Raw genomic sequence first — 17143 nt, forward strand, 5'->3', positions numbered from 1 at the left:
ACTGCCGAAGAGAAGGACAGAAGATCTCCCTCCTCCTCAAGGGGCTCAGCAGAAGATGATGTTCTTCATGCAAAGCCTGTTCCCTTGAAATCTCTCTTGGAATGATCCTGTATGTGATTCTGGCCATTCCTTTGGTTAGAAGAGAACTCATTAAGTATGCATAAGGCAAGTATTCTCTCAGGGATCACATGGTTATGGATACAGTAGCTGATAAAAGTCTCCGTCCCTGTGTGGCTTTCTTTTCAGAGGGAATAAGCTAGAACATAAATCCTGACCCTATTGGTTTCTACTGTGTTGTATTAGTCTGCTTGAACAACAACAACAACAAACCGCCCACACCTATGACAAAATTCTTGAGACAGGCAAAAATCTATAAAGACCATGGATTTGTTTAACTGAAAGTTCTCAAAGTGCAAGATCCTGGGACCAACTCTTTGGTGGCCTTTTTTGTTGGCAGAGTCCTGAGGTGGTACTCGGAAAGAGATAAGGAGTACCTGCCACTATATATGTCTGGTTTAATGTCTGTCTTAATGTCTATAGGCGCGATGCTCTTTTAATAGAAAGCTGTTTGCTCATCCCAGATGCTTCTGGTTTTTATGGTGTGCATCTTTAAAATTTTCAAATGTGGTTGTGAAGAAGATGGGCACATATTCTTTCTGCTTTGAGGCAAAGGTTTCTTGAGGCAAGGACTGTACTGCTGATGAGGATGTCAGGTTCTTTTATTGCTTTTATTGGCAATTCTTTTATTGCTTTCTCTATCCTGAGTCATCCAGGGAGTGTCAAAAGCCATATGATGTTTCAACACACACACACACACACACACACACACACACACACACACACTATCTATCTATCTATCTATCTATCTATCTATCTATCTATCTATCTATCTATTTATCTATCTATCTATCTGTTATATTTATATTTGGGTCTCTGATTTAGCTGACATATGTTAAAATACAAATGCAGCCAGATAACTCCCCAGTGACAGTACAAATGCAAAAACTGCACAGTTATCTCAGCTTGGGGCAGTGCATACAGACACTCAGGATCCTCCCTCTCCATGGTCTGTAAGTTTTCTTCTGGTGGTCTATTATGTTTGGGCTAGTTTCATCTCTCATGCATACCCCTAAGAAAACCTGCAGACCTAAACTCAGGAGACCAGGGAGGTATTGGCTTTAACAGTAGACCCGAGTTCCCTCTGTGAGTGTCAGGGCTCAGACACAGCAAAGTCTGGCCCTGAAAAGGAAACGAGAAAGATGCGAGTCTCGGGGAGAGAACTCGGTGCTCAAGGATTTGCTTTCCACACTGAGGAGTCTGAGGCCCCAGTGGCATCATTGGCGTCACAGTCCGGGCTAGTGGGAAGACTGAAACCAGCTCTCCTGATTCCTATTCCACTCTTTCCCGCTTGGATCCCCCAGGGTTGCCTTGGAAACTGGTCCTGGGGAGAGAGATTCACAGTGGGGGCTGTAGCAGGGCTCCTGGTTCTCTTGTCTTGGGCATGCCTCCTCTCAGCTTCAAGCAACTCATTTCTTTTGACAGATTCTCACCTTGAACATGGATAAATTTAAGGCCTATCAGAGAGAGTGCAAACCTACGAATGGATAAGTCAGGGAGGAACACAGTTTATATCTGTGTTCACTGTCAGAGCAGACTGCTCTTCCCTCTGCACACTGCAGGAGAGGAAAGAGCTGGGGAACCATGCCTTGAAGGTGATCTATTCAGATGCCTGAGTTAAATTTTAAATGTCTTTTATATGAATTGCCCTGGTGCTTTTTTTTTCTTTTTATCATTATCCTGTTGTGTTGCTTGTACGATTATTTTGGGTCTGTTTGTGTGTGTATGTATTATGTGGTGTATGTATGTGTTTGTATGTATGCACATAACCACGTGGGTATGAATACATGCGTGTATGTAGAGGCCAAAGGTGAATGCCAAGTGCCTCCCTTGATTCCTCCATCTTTTCTTTTTTGAGATACAATTCTTACTGAATCTGGAACTCACAGAGGAGCTAGGCCAGCTAGCCAAAGCAAGTTAGGCATCTGCCTGTTTCTTCACTCTCGACTCTGCACGCCTCCCAGGATGGGTGTGGACTGCCACATGATCAAAGCTGGGTCTTACTCCTGTGTAGCAGACATTTTACCAACTGAGCCAATGCTCCAGGCCCAGCCTCCTATTGTATTCTATGCTTACAGTTTGAGCTCACTAGAGGCCATCCTCAGAGATAATGAGGGGGGAGTGAGGACAGTTCTTGGGCTCATGAAGAAACAAACCTCTGAACCCCTCTCCAGATTCCTCTAAAACAGCGGTTCTCAGCCTTCCTAACACTGTGACCACTTAATACAGTTCCTCACGTTGTGGTGACCTCCCCATCATAAAATTGTTTCGTAACTGTAATTTTGCTACTGTTATGAGTCAGTAATGAAAATATCTGAAATGCAGGATATCTAATATAAGATCCTTTTGTGGGTCAAATGGCCCACAGGTTGAGAAACTGCTGCTCGACCTTCGTGTGTGTGTGTGTGTGTGTGTGTGTGTGTGTGTGTGTGTGTGTGTGTGTGTAGCGGGGTAAGGTTGTATTGTGCCATGTGCCTTGCCGGCTTTGCTTTCCGTACACACTGCAGTGAAGACAATCTTCTGCCGTATAAGCCTGCTGCCATGATGCTTGGCCTGAAGGCACTGAGAGAAGAAACCACAGATCAAACCTCTGAAGCAGAGCCAGAAAAGTGTTTCCTCTCTGAAACTGTTTATCTCAGGAATTTTGGTCACAGTGATGAAGAGATAACTAGTACAAACAACATGTGAATGGGCCAAATGTCCTCTCCTGGGGTCTCATGGTGACATCTGGGCCCCGGAGAGTGTAAACGCTGAGACCGAGTGACCTGGTCCCTTCCTCAGACCCTGGGAGTAGATGTAGAGCCAGTGAGTGGGCTTTTATTGAGATAAATTAACAGAAAGAAAGAATCAAGATTTTACCAGCCATCTTTTCTGAACCGTATATAAACTCGGTAAAGACTCAGGTCCATAGACATGTACATACAAAGTAACACATCCCAACAAAAACACCCCTCCCCCCCACTGGAACATTTGCCAATGAAACAGAAAGCCAATTTTCCCTTTCCCCAAATGTTTTCAAAATTTTAAGTTCCCACTGTTCAAAGTGGAACTGGCCCCTTGTGACTAGCGACATTAGAATTTTATTTTTACTGAGCAAAAAAAATTATAATTTTTATTTTCTGATTTGTGTTGTTTCAAAAAAGGGAAGTGACTTTGTGTTCTCCAGACACCCTCCCCAACAACCACTGGTTAAAATACAGCAGTCTGTATCTTACTAACCCAGGCCCACCCCTCCCTTGCCCTGCCCAGCGCTGTCTACTGGAGATTTCAATACACCTCTGTTGGAGCCTGTCAGCTTTTGCTTTTGTTTTAAGACAGAGTTTCACCATGTAGCCTTCACTGGTCAGTGTACTCTTTCTCCCTCCCTTTCTCCTTCCCTCCCTCCCTCTTTCTCTCTCTGTGAATATTTATCGTAGGGAAACCTCCAAGTTGGTGGGGATTTTATTTTACCCATTTTGAGATTTAAATCTTAAAACTGTTTGCAATTTTTGTTAGTAGGCATTATAATCTCTCTAGCAGTCAAGGCATTTGTAGCCCTTAAATAATTCAGGTAGGAACCCTCCCTTCAACCCAGAGTTCTGTGTTCTTGTTTTTTTTTTTTTTTTTTTTTCCGCCATGCTTTCTGCTGTGTCCTTGCCTTCCCTTGTTTTTCACTATGGCGAGGATACATTAAGGTCTAGATTAGGTTTAATGTCAGGGTTTTAGAGAGGGTGCTGCGTGCTGGGTTCTAGGTGCTGGATACTTGGTATGGGTTGTTGTTGTCTTCAACTTGACATAAGATAGAGTTGTCTGGGAAGAGGTAACCTTAATGGGGGGGGATTGCCTCCATCAGATTGGGCTGTAGGCAGTCTGTGGGCCATTTTCTTGAATATTGTTTGATGCGGCAGGGCCTAGTCCACTGTCCTCCCTGGGCAGATACTGGGAGGTGATCCTGGGGAGGATAAGTAACATGAGCAAGCCATGGGGAGCCAATCAGTATGCATGGCTTCTGCATCAGGTCCTGCCTTCCGTTCCTGCTTGAGGTTTCCACTCTGCCTGCCCTTTATGATGGAATACAAGCAAGATTAAATGAACTCTTTCCTCCCCAGTCACATTTCATCAGCATGTTCTGTCACAGCAATAGGAAACTGACTGGGACAGCAGGCATACATATAGGAGGCAGACTGTCTTTTCTCATGCTTTTGCTCCTCAAAAATATTAAATAGAAAATTCCAGAAATAAGGATTTGTAAGTTTTAAATTGTGTGCTGTTCGAGATATCACAATGAAATGTTGAGCTTTTCCACCTGGTCCTGCTAATTCATGAATCATGCTGGTGTGCTATATCTATCTATCTCCCTGTTGGCTATTTAACATCTGTTTCAGTCAGCAGATCAGCTGTTGTGGAAATTGCTTAGGTTACTTAAAAATGGTCTCAAACCACAAGGACAATGATCTGGCAATTTCAATTCAGTAGATTGCCACACTAAAAAATAAATGTAAAGTTTTTGTGTTGTTATTGTCCATTGTTGTGAATCTATTACTGTCCCTATTTTATAAATTCACATTTCCATAGGGGTATGGGTTAGTCATTATTCATGGTGTCAGGCATCCACTGTGGTATAGACTAAAGTGTTGGGTATACACCACCTAAAAAAAGGCGATGTAGCCATGTTCACAGTACAGATGAACCTTGAGGCATTAGGCTAAGTGAGGAAGCCAGGCATTAAAAGAACAATGCCTGTGACTTAACCTCTATGAGGTCCCTAGGGTAGCCGGACATCGTAGAGAGAGGAAACGGAGTGGCGTCTGACAGGGGTGAGGGGAGGAAAGACCTGGGCATTGTTTATGGAGAGTAGAACTTCAGCTTTTCGAGATGAATGAGTTCTGCAGATCAGTGACGCTGTGTCGCTCCAGCCCACACGTGGAGCTCAGAGGACAGTTCTCTCCTTCAACTGCGGGCTGAAAAGATCCAACTCGGGTTGTTAGATTTGTGCAATAATCACATTTGCCCTCTGATTCATTCTACCATTCCCCTAAATTTTTATTTTTAAGGCACAGTGGAGCTTGGGTCCTACGGCAGAAGCAGATGGATGATTTTGAATATGTAGATCTCCAGCTGCCTATAAGCAAAGTCTAGCTAAGCACATCACCATCAAAGCAAGTAAAGTGTCACCCCTGACATCTCTCCAGACATGTCTCCTGTGCCCCACAGTGTATCTAGGCCAGGAGACAAGTCTTTCTTTCCAACCTGTCCCTGATGCCACTCCTTCCCTTTAGACCATTTGGCCTGTTGTATTCCCCCATTATTCCATTCCTTTCATGGTCCAATGGGAGGAGGGCGGCGAGCCACATTTGTGGTCTGGCTACCTAGACAAACTACTGTAATATTAAGTACGTCACCTTTCTGCGGCACTGAATTGTCATGTTGAGCAAAGCAGGATCATGGTCTCCATCTCACAGAGTATCCAGCACGCAAACTCTTCCAAGCCAGGCCCAGAAACTTTCCCCAAATGGTTTTTCCGAAGCCTGCACTGCAGTGCTCCTAGCTGTGCGCTATGACCTAACACTGTCATCATGCTTATTTTGGACAATTTAAACAGGAAAGCCCAGACAGCTCCTGAAGATGAGGATAAGGGAGTCAGACAAAGCCCTGAAATAGTACGTAGGGTTACTGTGTTTTTATATGTCACAGAATGGGTTTGGGGTGGGACAGACTGCTGAGTGAGTGGAGGTGGAATAAAAACAGCTTCTGAGTGTCTCACTGCACTAAGTGTTTGCTGAAAAATAAAACAGACAACAACAACAACCAAAAAACCAGAAGCAAAACCCAAGAAGACCTGAATGCCAGGCCCCATTTTGTCACTCATTAGTTTTGTGACATTGGCCCTGACACTTGAGCTCCCCAGAATTCCTTTCCCACGTGTGGGAAAGGGCACAGGAAAGCTGTACTTCTTACACACATGGCTTTGTCTGCCTTGAAGGAAACACCAGACCTAAAGTAATAGAAGACTCCAAGGGATGCTACCAACTCAGAGAGCAATGGTTTTGAAAGCACTCATCCGCATCACATCAGATTCATCACTACACACTTCTCTGTTGGTGAAAACTGAAAGTAAAACTTGAGATATGGAAATAAACTCGGCAATCTGAGTTACGCTCATTTCAATGAGTAGTGCAGTAATGGCAAGTGGGAAATGTCAAAGACAAACCCAGCTCAGCTTAGATGTGTGACATAGCCAGTAGTGCCCTTGGCTTTCTGGTGTCCCCTATTCTCAGTATTTCCCCTGAGGAAGTCATATCAGTGCTATGGAAAAGCCCATCATTGTCTGCAGACCAGGAGCTGTTAGGGACACTCCCTGTGTTTCCACTGTGTGTGTGTGTGTGTGTGTGTGTGTGTGTGTGTGTGTGAGTGTGTAGGCCAGGACAGCTTTCAGGAATCTGTTCTCTCCTCCCACCAAGTGTATGGAACCTGAGATCCAACTTGGTCACCAGGTCTGGTGGCCGACACCTTCACCACTGAGCTACCTGCCATGCTAAACGAGTGTTCTAATAGCCACCACCCACGTGCTTACCTTCGGCAGGATGGGAAACCATTTCTTCTATCCTCTCCTGACCTTGTCACAGCACAGAAAACGGAGCTGACCTCTGTCTGTCTGGTTTAAATGCTGTGCAGTGGTTTGGGAGTCTGTCTTCTCTGTGCATGGGAAGACCCAAGTGTTTACTACAAGTTTGGAAAAAGCAACAAAGCACCTTTCACTGTTTTGTTTTGTCCCCCCCCCCCTTTTAATTCTCTCCAAACCATGGCTAACCTTTTAAATATCAAACGGGAAATTAGAAAGGACAAATGGCCTTCTCTTTTGCTTAAGTCAATGCGTCCTTTCGAAGTAATTTTCTTTATTCCAAGGTACAAGGGCTGTACTCTGTGTAAAGTAGTGATAAAAGCCAGATATAGTTGAGAAAAAATGAATAATCCTACCAATGGCGATATACGTACATTTCTCCTGAACTCAAAAAGAAAACTAGATAGGAAAATATTGCTCAGCTCGGGAGAAAAATAGGGTAGAGATGACAGCCTGGGGGACTTCGCGATATTTTGTCCCCGTGCATTCTGTCAGAAGGCAGTTTGTCTGCACTGGAAAAGGATATGGTTTGGCTGACTAAACTGTGGAGCGACGCAAGCGATAGGTAACGATAAAAATGCTCAGGGGAATTTTCGGGGCGCTCTAGTCAAGTCTAAGTGCTGTGTGGGTGTAAAGAGCAGACTTCTCTCTCGGCAGCTTTTTTTTTTTCCTTTGGGAGGGGGCATGTTTTTCAACACCGAAAGCTGCTGACATTTTTCTTGACATACGCTGGGCGGTTAAATCGCATGTTACACGGCCGCTCGTAAACCGCCCTGATAGTGGGGTGTAAACTTGTTTGCGCATGCTTGGACGTGCTCGCTGGCAGGCGTCTTTCCTTTGAAAGCACCCTGAGTGTTTTCTTTTGGAATTCGTTGCTCTCTGATCTGAGAGCAAAGGATGAGAAGTCAGGACCTGGCTTATTTCTAGGGAAAATCTGAAGGATGATTCAGGAGTCTCTCAATCCTTTAACGGAATTCTCTAACTAGCTGCTACTATGCCAACAATTCTGACAAAGACCTTCCTTGCTTCTCAACGCTGAAGTTTAAAAACATGTAGGGATACTCTAGAGGGACCTGTGGCTCAAGTCCTTTTTAGTGCCTTCACTGGTAAAAAAAAAAAAAAAAAAAAAAAAAAGGCTTTGGGGGTAGGGATGCCTAAGAGAGCTCTGTGTGCATCAAAAGAAAATGCAAGCTCGGTGCTCGACATAATGATTGATAGTGATGGATTTACTGTGCTACGACTTTATGTGAGAAGCAAAAAGGCGAGAACTGATCAGGAGTAGGACATTTGCTTCCCTCCCTGCATCATGGACCCCACAAGGTTACTAGTTTGTATATAAAAAAAAAAGCTTGGTCAGTCAGTCATTGCCTAAAGGATTCCTCAAAGGGGTCAGCCAGAGACGGAGTCGGATGTGGTGAGGACCACATACTTAAAAGGCTATTCAAAGCACCAGGTCATCTGCTTGATTGGGGTCCTGAGGTCACAGTGAAGTTAGTGTGGGGTGAGAAAGAGGGGCCGTGCCAGGTGAGGGGACTGTGACAACACAAGTGGTCTCACTGACGCTGGGAGGCAAGCGTCAGGCTCTGGGCACTTCACCTTTGCTGTTCTGTGATGCGCTCAGAGTGAGGTGACCACACCACAGCTTTGTTCAGACTCTGGGTTTTGAGCCTGCCATGATGCCCATGGTTTCAGACAATGAGGGGGTAGGAAATGTGGACACATGAGTTATAGCATTCTCAAGCTCGGGGTCACAGCCCGTACCCCAACAAGCTAAGTTCTGCCACCCATCCCCAATAAGACAATTAAAAGAGCCACATTAATAGAGAAAAGCAAAAATGGAAATTTGTCCAATGATACCACACTGGGAAAAGGGATAAAGAGACCCAGTGACCCTCTCCCAGCCCATCTTTGGGATACTGAAGTGAAGCTGAGGTTTCATGCATTTAAGAAGTTCCCAGTTAAGGTGTAGTCTCACTCACCATTGGCTACAGTTCAAATGTCCCTTTAAAATGTCTTCACCCTTGCCAGGCTGACTACAGTAGGGCCCTCGGAGATGGCCCAGTTATAGCAATTGGGTCAGATGACCTTCTATTGCCTTGCCATGCATGAAGGCTCTTGTTGGCCAGGTTAAGCAAAGCCACTGCTTGTAAGTCAGAGACCTTTCCATCTTTGCTTTGTGTTTCAGAGTCTGGTAAGCTGACATCAACGAAAAGGAGCCACTAGCAAAGTCCAGAAATGCCAGGAGATATAGCATCTTTCTCTTATCTTTCCTTCTCTCTCTCTCTTTTCTTTTTTTATTATCATATAAAAATAATACCAGAAAAGCTGAGAATAGTGGTTAAATGTCTTGTCAGAATTTTAACCGTAAAGCTCTTGGAAATATTAGATTTCTTTAATGTTTTGGGAGAGCCATGCAATTTAATTTTTGGTAGAAAAGTGTTGATGCAGGGGCAATGCAATTCCTAAACCACCTGTGTGCAAATTATCTAATGATATGGGGGAAAGCCAGTAAGGTAGAGCTAACTTTTTTGGGAAATTAAAAATAATGCATAGGTTTGGGCCAGAAACACATGCACACACACACACACACACATTCTCTCTCTCCCCCCTCTCTCAAACTCTCTCTTTCTATATAATGTATTTATATATATACATGATCATATCTATATCTATCTATCTATCTATCAGAATTCTCTAGTAGGCAAATTTGGATTCATGTCAGTCATTTTCAGTTTACATGGAGTATTGTGCTGACTAGTTTTATGTTAGCCCGACACAAGCTATAGTCAGTCTTCTACAGGGAGAGAACTTCATAGAGAAAATGCCTCCTTAAGATTAGGCTGCAGGTAAGCCTACAGAGCATTTTTAAAAATTGGTCATTGATGGGAGAGAACCCTGCACATTGTGGGTGGCGCCATCTTTGGGCTAGTGGTCTTGGTTTCTATAAGAAAGCGGGCTGAGAAAGCCACGGGAAGCAAGCCAGTGAGCAGCACCCTGTATGGCCTCTGCATCAGCTCCTGCATCCAGGTTCCCGCCCTGTGTGAGTTCCTGCCCTGACCTCCTTTGATGATGAACAGTGATGTGGAAGTGTTAGACAAATAAGCCCTTTCCTTCCTGCTTTTGGTTATAGTTATCATCACAGCAATGATAACCCTAAGATAATTATATGTACTTTAATTTAGCTCCACATTTGTTCTGAGTAACCTGTAGTCACCTGAGAGAAGGAAACCTCAATTGAAGAGTTTTCTCCTAAAGCCCCAAACTAGAAATCTCTCACAACCAAGTGAAACCTTATGTGCCAGAAAGAGGTTATATCTTTTTTTTTAAATTTTTTTAAGTTTATTTATTTCTTCACTTTATATCCCAATCATAGCCCCATCCCTTCTCTCTCCCTGGTCCCAGCCTACCACTCTCTCCCCCTCTCTTCTCTACCCTTCTCAGAAAATGGGAGCCCTCCCAACCCATTCTGTTGTGGATGTAAACATGGTTTTGTTTTGCTCACAGGTGTAGGATATGGGAATGATTCAGATTGTCCACAGCAGCAAATTATTTGCTTTGTATGGGCTCTGAGAGGGGCTCTTTGCCAACTGCAGCTAGTTTAAATCTGAGGAGTCTGGAGAGGGAATAAATGCCAGAGCCTAGAAAGAAGGGGAGCTCTGAGAAAGAAGAAGGCTGCTGGTGCTCTCCCTTGCTTCTTCTGGTTGCTACTAATGCAGTTTGATGAAAAGAAGTTGGAGATATCATGACATGAAGATTGGACTTGTCCCGAGGAACCTGATGACCCTAACCAATAGGAAGTAGCTAAGAGAACTATGGCCCTTCGCCCCACTAACCTTTCTCTTACCTGGTATTGGGGTGTTCAAAGGGATTGGGGTAGAGTAGGGAGAAAGAGGCATTAAGAAACCCAAATAAAATAGAGTTAAAAAGTAATGTAAATCAAGTCACATCAGGACTGAACTCATCCTCATCCACTGAGGCCAGGCAAGGCAGCCTCACTAGGGAGAAGTGATCAAAAAGCAGGCAGCAGAGTCCATGTCAGAGATGACACCTGCTCCACTTACTAGGAGACCCACATGAAGATCAAACTGCCCATCAGTGTAGGGGGCCTAGGTCCTGTCCATGCATGCTCTTTGAGGGGTGCGTCAGTCTCTGTAAGCCCTCACGGGCCTGGGTTAGTTGGCTCTGTTGGTCTTCTTGTGGAGTTCTTGTCCCTTCTGGGTTCTTCTATCCTTCCCCCGACTTTTTCACAGGGCTCCCTGAGCTTCACCTAATGTTTGGCTGTGAGTCTTGGCATGAGAGCATGGCACCATCATTGAAACCCTCACATGTCAGTTTACTACAGCATATAAGCCACAAATGGGAGGGGATGACTAATCAGAATGTGAATAATCTCAGTTTTGGAAGAAACTAACTCAGATTTTTTTTTTCATGACATGTGAAATGTAGACTGGGATGATACAAAACCGAAAAACTTGGTTTTGAAAACTATTATTACATGGTCCATGTAATCTATTTGTGCTGAAGTACGAAAGTAGTTCTAGATTGCTAATACAGAGAGATGTGATGCAGAAGTGGGGGTAGCAGAGTTCTGAATGTGGGTTAATTAGAAGCCACCACACACTCAGATCATAGAAGGTGGATAAACAGTTAGTAGTGACCAGGAAGCTTCCTCTCTGCTGGCTAGCCTTCATAACACTGGAGGGTTCATCAACAGCCTTACCTGCTGTGAATCCTGTGAGCTGCAATGATGACCAGGGTGGGAAGATCTACCGATGGGTGTGATATTGGCACGAGGGTTATAGGAATAACCAACTGCCTTATGGTTGGATTTAAGGCCTCTTCCAAATGACAAAACACTTTCCTGGAGCTGTAAAGAGACAATATTTGGGGAGCTCACTGGCTTCACAGGGTGAATCTATTACTATTACTTTGCTAAATGGACAGTGTCAAAATGCTTTCTAAATTTGTATCTCTACACCCATAGATTAGTGAGGACCTCACCAGGACCTCATGCACAGTTGAGCATGTTTAATGCAGAGTGTCACTCCAGGTCAAAGTGCAGAACATAAATGTCAGTGGAGTGCTCAGCCACAAGCGGGGCATCTATATTGTACCCTTTCTCCAAGGCTCAGGGACCATCACAGAAGAGAAGGTAAAAGCTGTCAGAGCCAGAGGTTGGAGGACTAGGGCAAGACTTGTGTCTTCTGGATATGAGAGGATGATGATAGTCAGCCTCAGCTAGGAGATGAGGCATTTAGATCGAAATGCGTGCTGTCTTAAGCTTTAAACCTTTCTATGGCTTATTTTCTTATACATCCGTCTTTTGCATGTATTGTATCAAACATACAGGAAAGTTAAATTTTTGATGAATACCTGATCTGTCATGTTTATATCTAATTAAAAGCACATTGAGTTAAACACTGTAAATCGACCTAAAATGATTTTATGACAGTATTATTGTTATCAATTATTATTATTAAAAACATTTATATTGTGTATATGAGCGTCATGTCAGCATGTATACCTGTGTGCCAGAGGAGGGCATCAGATCCCAATGTAGATGGTTGTGAGCCACCAGCTGGTTTCTGGGAATTGAACTCAGGAGCTACTGGAAGAGCAGACAGTACTCTTAACTGTTGAGCCATCTCTCCAGCCCCGTTATTATTCTTAACCTTAGTAAAGATGCCTAAGAAAGAAATATCTATTGTTGATTACCTCATGAGTACAGTTTCTGAAATCATGTCTGCATTCTTTTCCAGGTACAAAGTTTACGTTTTAAATGTTCTAAAGGCAGGCCAGGTGTGATGGTATACACTTTTAATCCCAATGCTCACTCTGTGCGTTCCATGCCAGCCTGGTGCACAAAGCAAGTTCAAGGCCAGCCAGGATTGTTCCACAGAGAAACCTTGTCTTGAATACTCCCCCCCCCCTCAAATAAATAAATAAAATGCCCTGAAGGCAAAGTTGCTTTAGCTTTGAGTGAAATCACAATCACTCTGTGGGCAGTGATCCCGCTGATTCCACTATGAAGAGTGTCCAGTGAGAGCAGAGGAGAAATTTGTCCTTTCAGATTAACAAAACAAGAACGGTGAAATGGAGGCTTGAGGACCAGAAAGCATTTCAGTTCTCTGCGGCTAGGGGTTCCCACATGTATTTTTGCTTCCTGGGAGTCTGCCTTTTATAGGCCAGTGTCACATAGTGTGTATGTGGTGTGTCATTGTCACCTCATCTGCATGGGTGCAAGCAGGACGGTAGGATGTGGGTGTCTGTGTGTTTCCCCGAGAAGGTGCTTTTTAAGGGTTTATCTCTGCTGTGTAGGCAGCAGTCGAAGGAGGTGCCTGGAAGACAGGCGACAGGGTGTATGATTCTGCCCACGGAGTCTAATTTTGCTAAACCACACAGAAAAGACCAATAAAGTGGTGTTCACATCAACACTGCCAAACATATGGTGGGTAAGACCTGCTGTAGGAGCCTTTTGTCTGTGGGTTATAATTGGGACCTCACACTTTCTGTGAACTTGAATTTACCAGTGGAGAATGAGAAGGGATGTGGAAACAAACTCAGAGCTTAGGCTTCTTAAGGCATGGGATGTGCTGGGCAAGGCAGAGGAGAACAGCAGCAAGACTGGGATGGGATTCGGGGTCCTGCTTTACTCTCGGTGGAGTCATTGGCCCACTGCTGACATTAACTGGAGCTCAGGGTTTCTCAGTTAGGGGCTGGGCTTGGGAGCCTCTAGGAGAGAGACCCCAGTTCCCCAAGTGACACATCTTTCAACCTCCACTGTGTGGGTGGGGCTGCACACAGATTCCACTGACATAGCTGTTCTCACACTTGAAAACTGTTTCCAAACAAGTGTTTCCTTTTAACATCTCCAAAGCAGATTGACTTTTTTGAGTTTTGTGTTGCTTCCAAACTCTGCCAGTGTTAGAGGCCTCAAATCAATTCCATCATCCCACTGCCGGCTTCCCCAGAGAGTTCCTGGTAGTTGTTGCAGTTGCTTTGGGTCCAGTCTGGTTGGAGTCATTACCAAGCCCTGACTACTCTCTCCCATTGTCATGGTCCAGGAAGGACCTTTGGTTACCACAGGGCCCTCAGTGATTATCTCCACCACGCTGACTTCAGTCTATGGTTTTGAGCAGTTGTGTTTAGTTGAAAGAAGCAGAGTAGTAGAGACAGGAGGTAGGAGAAGGGTGGCAACTACCCATTATTAGATTCCAGAGGAAGGAAGGCAGGTGGGCCACAAGGCAAAAATCATTGCACAGGAGGCATCTCAGCCTAGTAGAAACCAGTTCTTTAGAACAGCTTCTTCAGATCCTCGTCTCTCCCACTACTGTTGGAGTTATGTGAACTGGCAGACATCAGTCTGTATGTAGCCACGTACATGCCTGAACAACAAGGGCTGGGCCATCTTCCAGCTTACGTGAGTGCGCATGCCTGGCTCTCTAGCGCATGCCCTCCTCCCCACCCCAAACGGAACTGTGCCGAGCCGACATTCCCTCTTGTCAGACTCTGTTACATCATCGCGTCTTCCTTGTCTGCCTAGTGCTTACTTCCCTCTTGAGTATTCATTAGCTGACTTGTTTATTATTCCTTCGCCAACCAGAGCGTGTTTCTGTGAAGGAAGGGGCTCTCTCCGCCTTGTTCTTGGGACTCTCCAGGGTCCAGAGGATACGTGGCACATGAGCAACCCTGCAGGAGGTGTTTGTTTACCAAGTAACTGCAAAATGCCAAGAGAACAACTTTCCCATCATTTATTGTGACCAGTGAAGTGACCGGCAAGCAGCAGGTGCTCGCAGTAGTTGTCTTCCCTTTCCCTGGCTCCCTATGAAAAGTACCGTCACTTCCGCCAGTTCCGCCAGTTCCGGGTCTAGGGTTTATGGGATTACTGTGCTGTTAACGCAACTGTTTTGTTTTTTCTTTCGAGACAGGATTTCTCTGTGTAGGATTTCTCTTTGTAGACCAGGCTAGCCTCAAACTCACAGAGAGCTGCCTGCCTTTGCCTCCCTGAGTGCTGGGATTAAAGGCGTTGGCCTAACTCAACACTTAACTAACTTCGTACTTCTGTTTCTGACTCAGCTTTAGCCTGCGGAACACGCCAGAGATGTGGTGAAACCACAATAGACTCCTGGATGCTAGGACCCGTGGTTTGCACAGCGGGTTGCACTGTTGGTTCCTGTTCTGACTTGGTGTGAGCTGTGGGCAACTCACTTAATCGCTCTACAGCCCACTCTTCTCATATGGTAAAAGTAATTTACAAAGCGCCCTGAAGCCCCCAGAGGAATGTAACCGCTGACAGGGGCTTGCTCGGCTCTGCTTTTCACTTTGCCAGAGACCCTCTAACCGGCGCTTCTTTGCTGTGCAACTTACGAGCCTGTGTGCTCGACGTGCATTTCTTTATCAGCATTTATTTTTCTACACCGCTTTCAACTGAGAAGATCAATATTTATTTATAATCTCCCGCTAAGTACTATTATTTAAAAGAGTGCTAGAATGGCTCCCCCGAAACAATAAGAATCTCTTGAAATGACAGGAACTGTCTACACATCGGTCCTGAATTACAAACCATTTGTTTTCGTTATTACACGCCCTACAGAGTTCCACTATAAGCCGCTGGCTAGAATGTGCATTAAGGAGGTTTAGCCAAAATGTCAGAGTCCCACAAATGTCCAGTTTCCTGAATGTGCTTTCTCCAGCCCTCCCTTTGCGCCCTTGCTGCCTACGATCTAAGCATTCCTCCTTCATTCTCCAAACCTACACTTTCCTCTAACTAAGCATTCCTCCTTCATTCTCCAAACCTACACTTTCCTCTAAGAGGTCACCATTGAAGATCCAAATCCGTGGTGACTCGTTAACCTCAGTCTTGTCTGATGTACCCATGGCCAGTGTCTCTATTCGTTTATAGTGCTCCTCCTGGCACTTGCTGGCCATACCTTTGTATGCACGCTCTTTCTTACTCTAGAAGGCCACTTTTGGCCTGTGTGCTCTCCCTGTAAGATGTAGCTCAGCGTCACATCCTTGTGGTGTCATGTGACCCACCCTCCCAGTGCTAAGAGATCTGGCCTCTCTTCAGTGTACAATGCTGTCCTACTGTAGCAACTGTGATTCTTTGTCTATTCTTTCTCTTTTGCATATCTGTATCACGTGTGGAGGGTTCTCGGTGGATAGATTTTTGTCTTTTTTAATTTTATTGAATGGATGAGTGAATAAAAATGTAGTGATTTCATTTCCGGCTACACACACAGTTCTGAAAAGGTTTGATTGGTGTGTGGGAAATGCTCTTTGAAATGGCCTTCCGGGTAGCAGTGGGATCAAGGTGAATTCAGAGGCTTCTGTCTATCTCATGACAGATATCTACAGTCTGAGGATACTATAGATCAAGTTTGTTTTAGCTTGAATTTCCTCACCCAATTAAGAGGTGTTAATTAGACCACCCACCAGGCAGGATCACTGTTTTGATCCCTGGGTTCTTTCCCGCCATAATGACAGTGAGACTCACTGTGAGTTAAAGTTTGTGTGGTGGTCCTTAGTGGGTAAAGTTGACAAAACTTGAAGTTTATTTTAGAAATTGTGACTCTCATGGCCTCTTACTAATTAAAATCTTAGTTAAAATGTTATAATATGAGAACAAAATAAAATTTAGTAGATGAAGAGATGAAGTCATTGACAAATCTGTTGTTCCAAGCAACAGATTTTTTTTTGTGTGTATACATAGAATCACATAGAATTGTGTGTTGTTTCAAAAAATAAAAATTCCAAATGTTTGATATTACTAATAAAGACTCAGGAGCCAGATGCTGGGATGAAAACCTGCTAGCTCAGAGAGAAAGAAAGAGAGAGAGAGAGAGAGAGAGAGAGAGAGAAAGCACCCCAGCTGACCTTCCTTCTCAGGTCACATCCCAATGGAAAAAGCCCAAAAGGCTCACTAGCTCAACTGATAGCCCAGGAGGAAAAAAGCCAAAAACCAAGGCCAAAGGCTTGCTATCTCAAAGTCCCGAAAGCCAGAGAGCTAAAGATCAGAGTTAGATAAAGCTCCTTCTTCTCCATGCTGTCTTAAATACCCCTCAACTCAAAATTCCTCCTACTCTTTAATCCCTGTCATCTGGTTTCTTGCTCTGCCTCTTGACCTAGGGTTAACTTTATGAACTCCTGTGTGTAAGCTCTTGCATTAAAGGTGTGTGCTAGAGTTGAGTGAACCACACCATAATCACGGGTTTACAATAAACAGAAAGTTCTTGGATTAAAGGTGTGTTTTAGGGCTCAACCACAGCAAACAAAAAACAGGGTTTTACAGTCCACTGTCTCGAGGTTCACAGTCAGATCAAATATCCTGCAACACATGTGTACGTACTCGTAGACAGTTGTAGCTGCGATGTTGGTTTTCCTGTAGTAGCTGGGCGGTAGCTCAGTTGGTAGAGCTTTCCTAGT

Source organism: Meriones unguiculatus, chromosome 9 (genome assembly GCF_030254825.1).
Source record: "Meriones unguiculatus strain TT.TT164.6M chromosome 9, Bangor_MerUng_6.1, whole genome shotgun sequence".
Lineage (NCBI taxonomy): Eukaryota > Metazoa > Chordata > Mammalia > Rodentia > Muridae > Meriones > Meriones unguiculatus.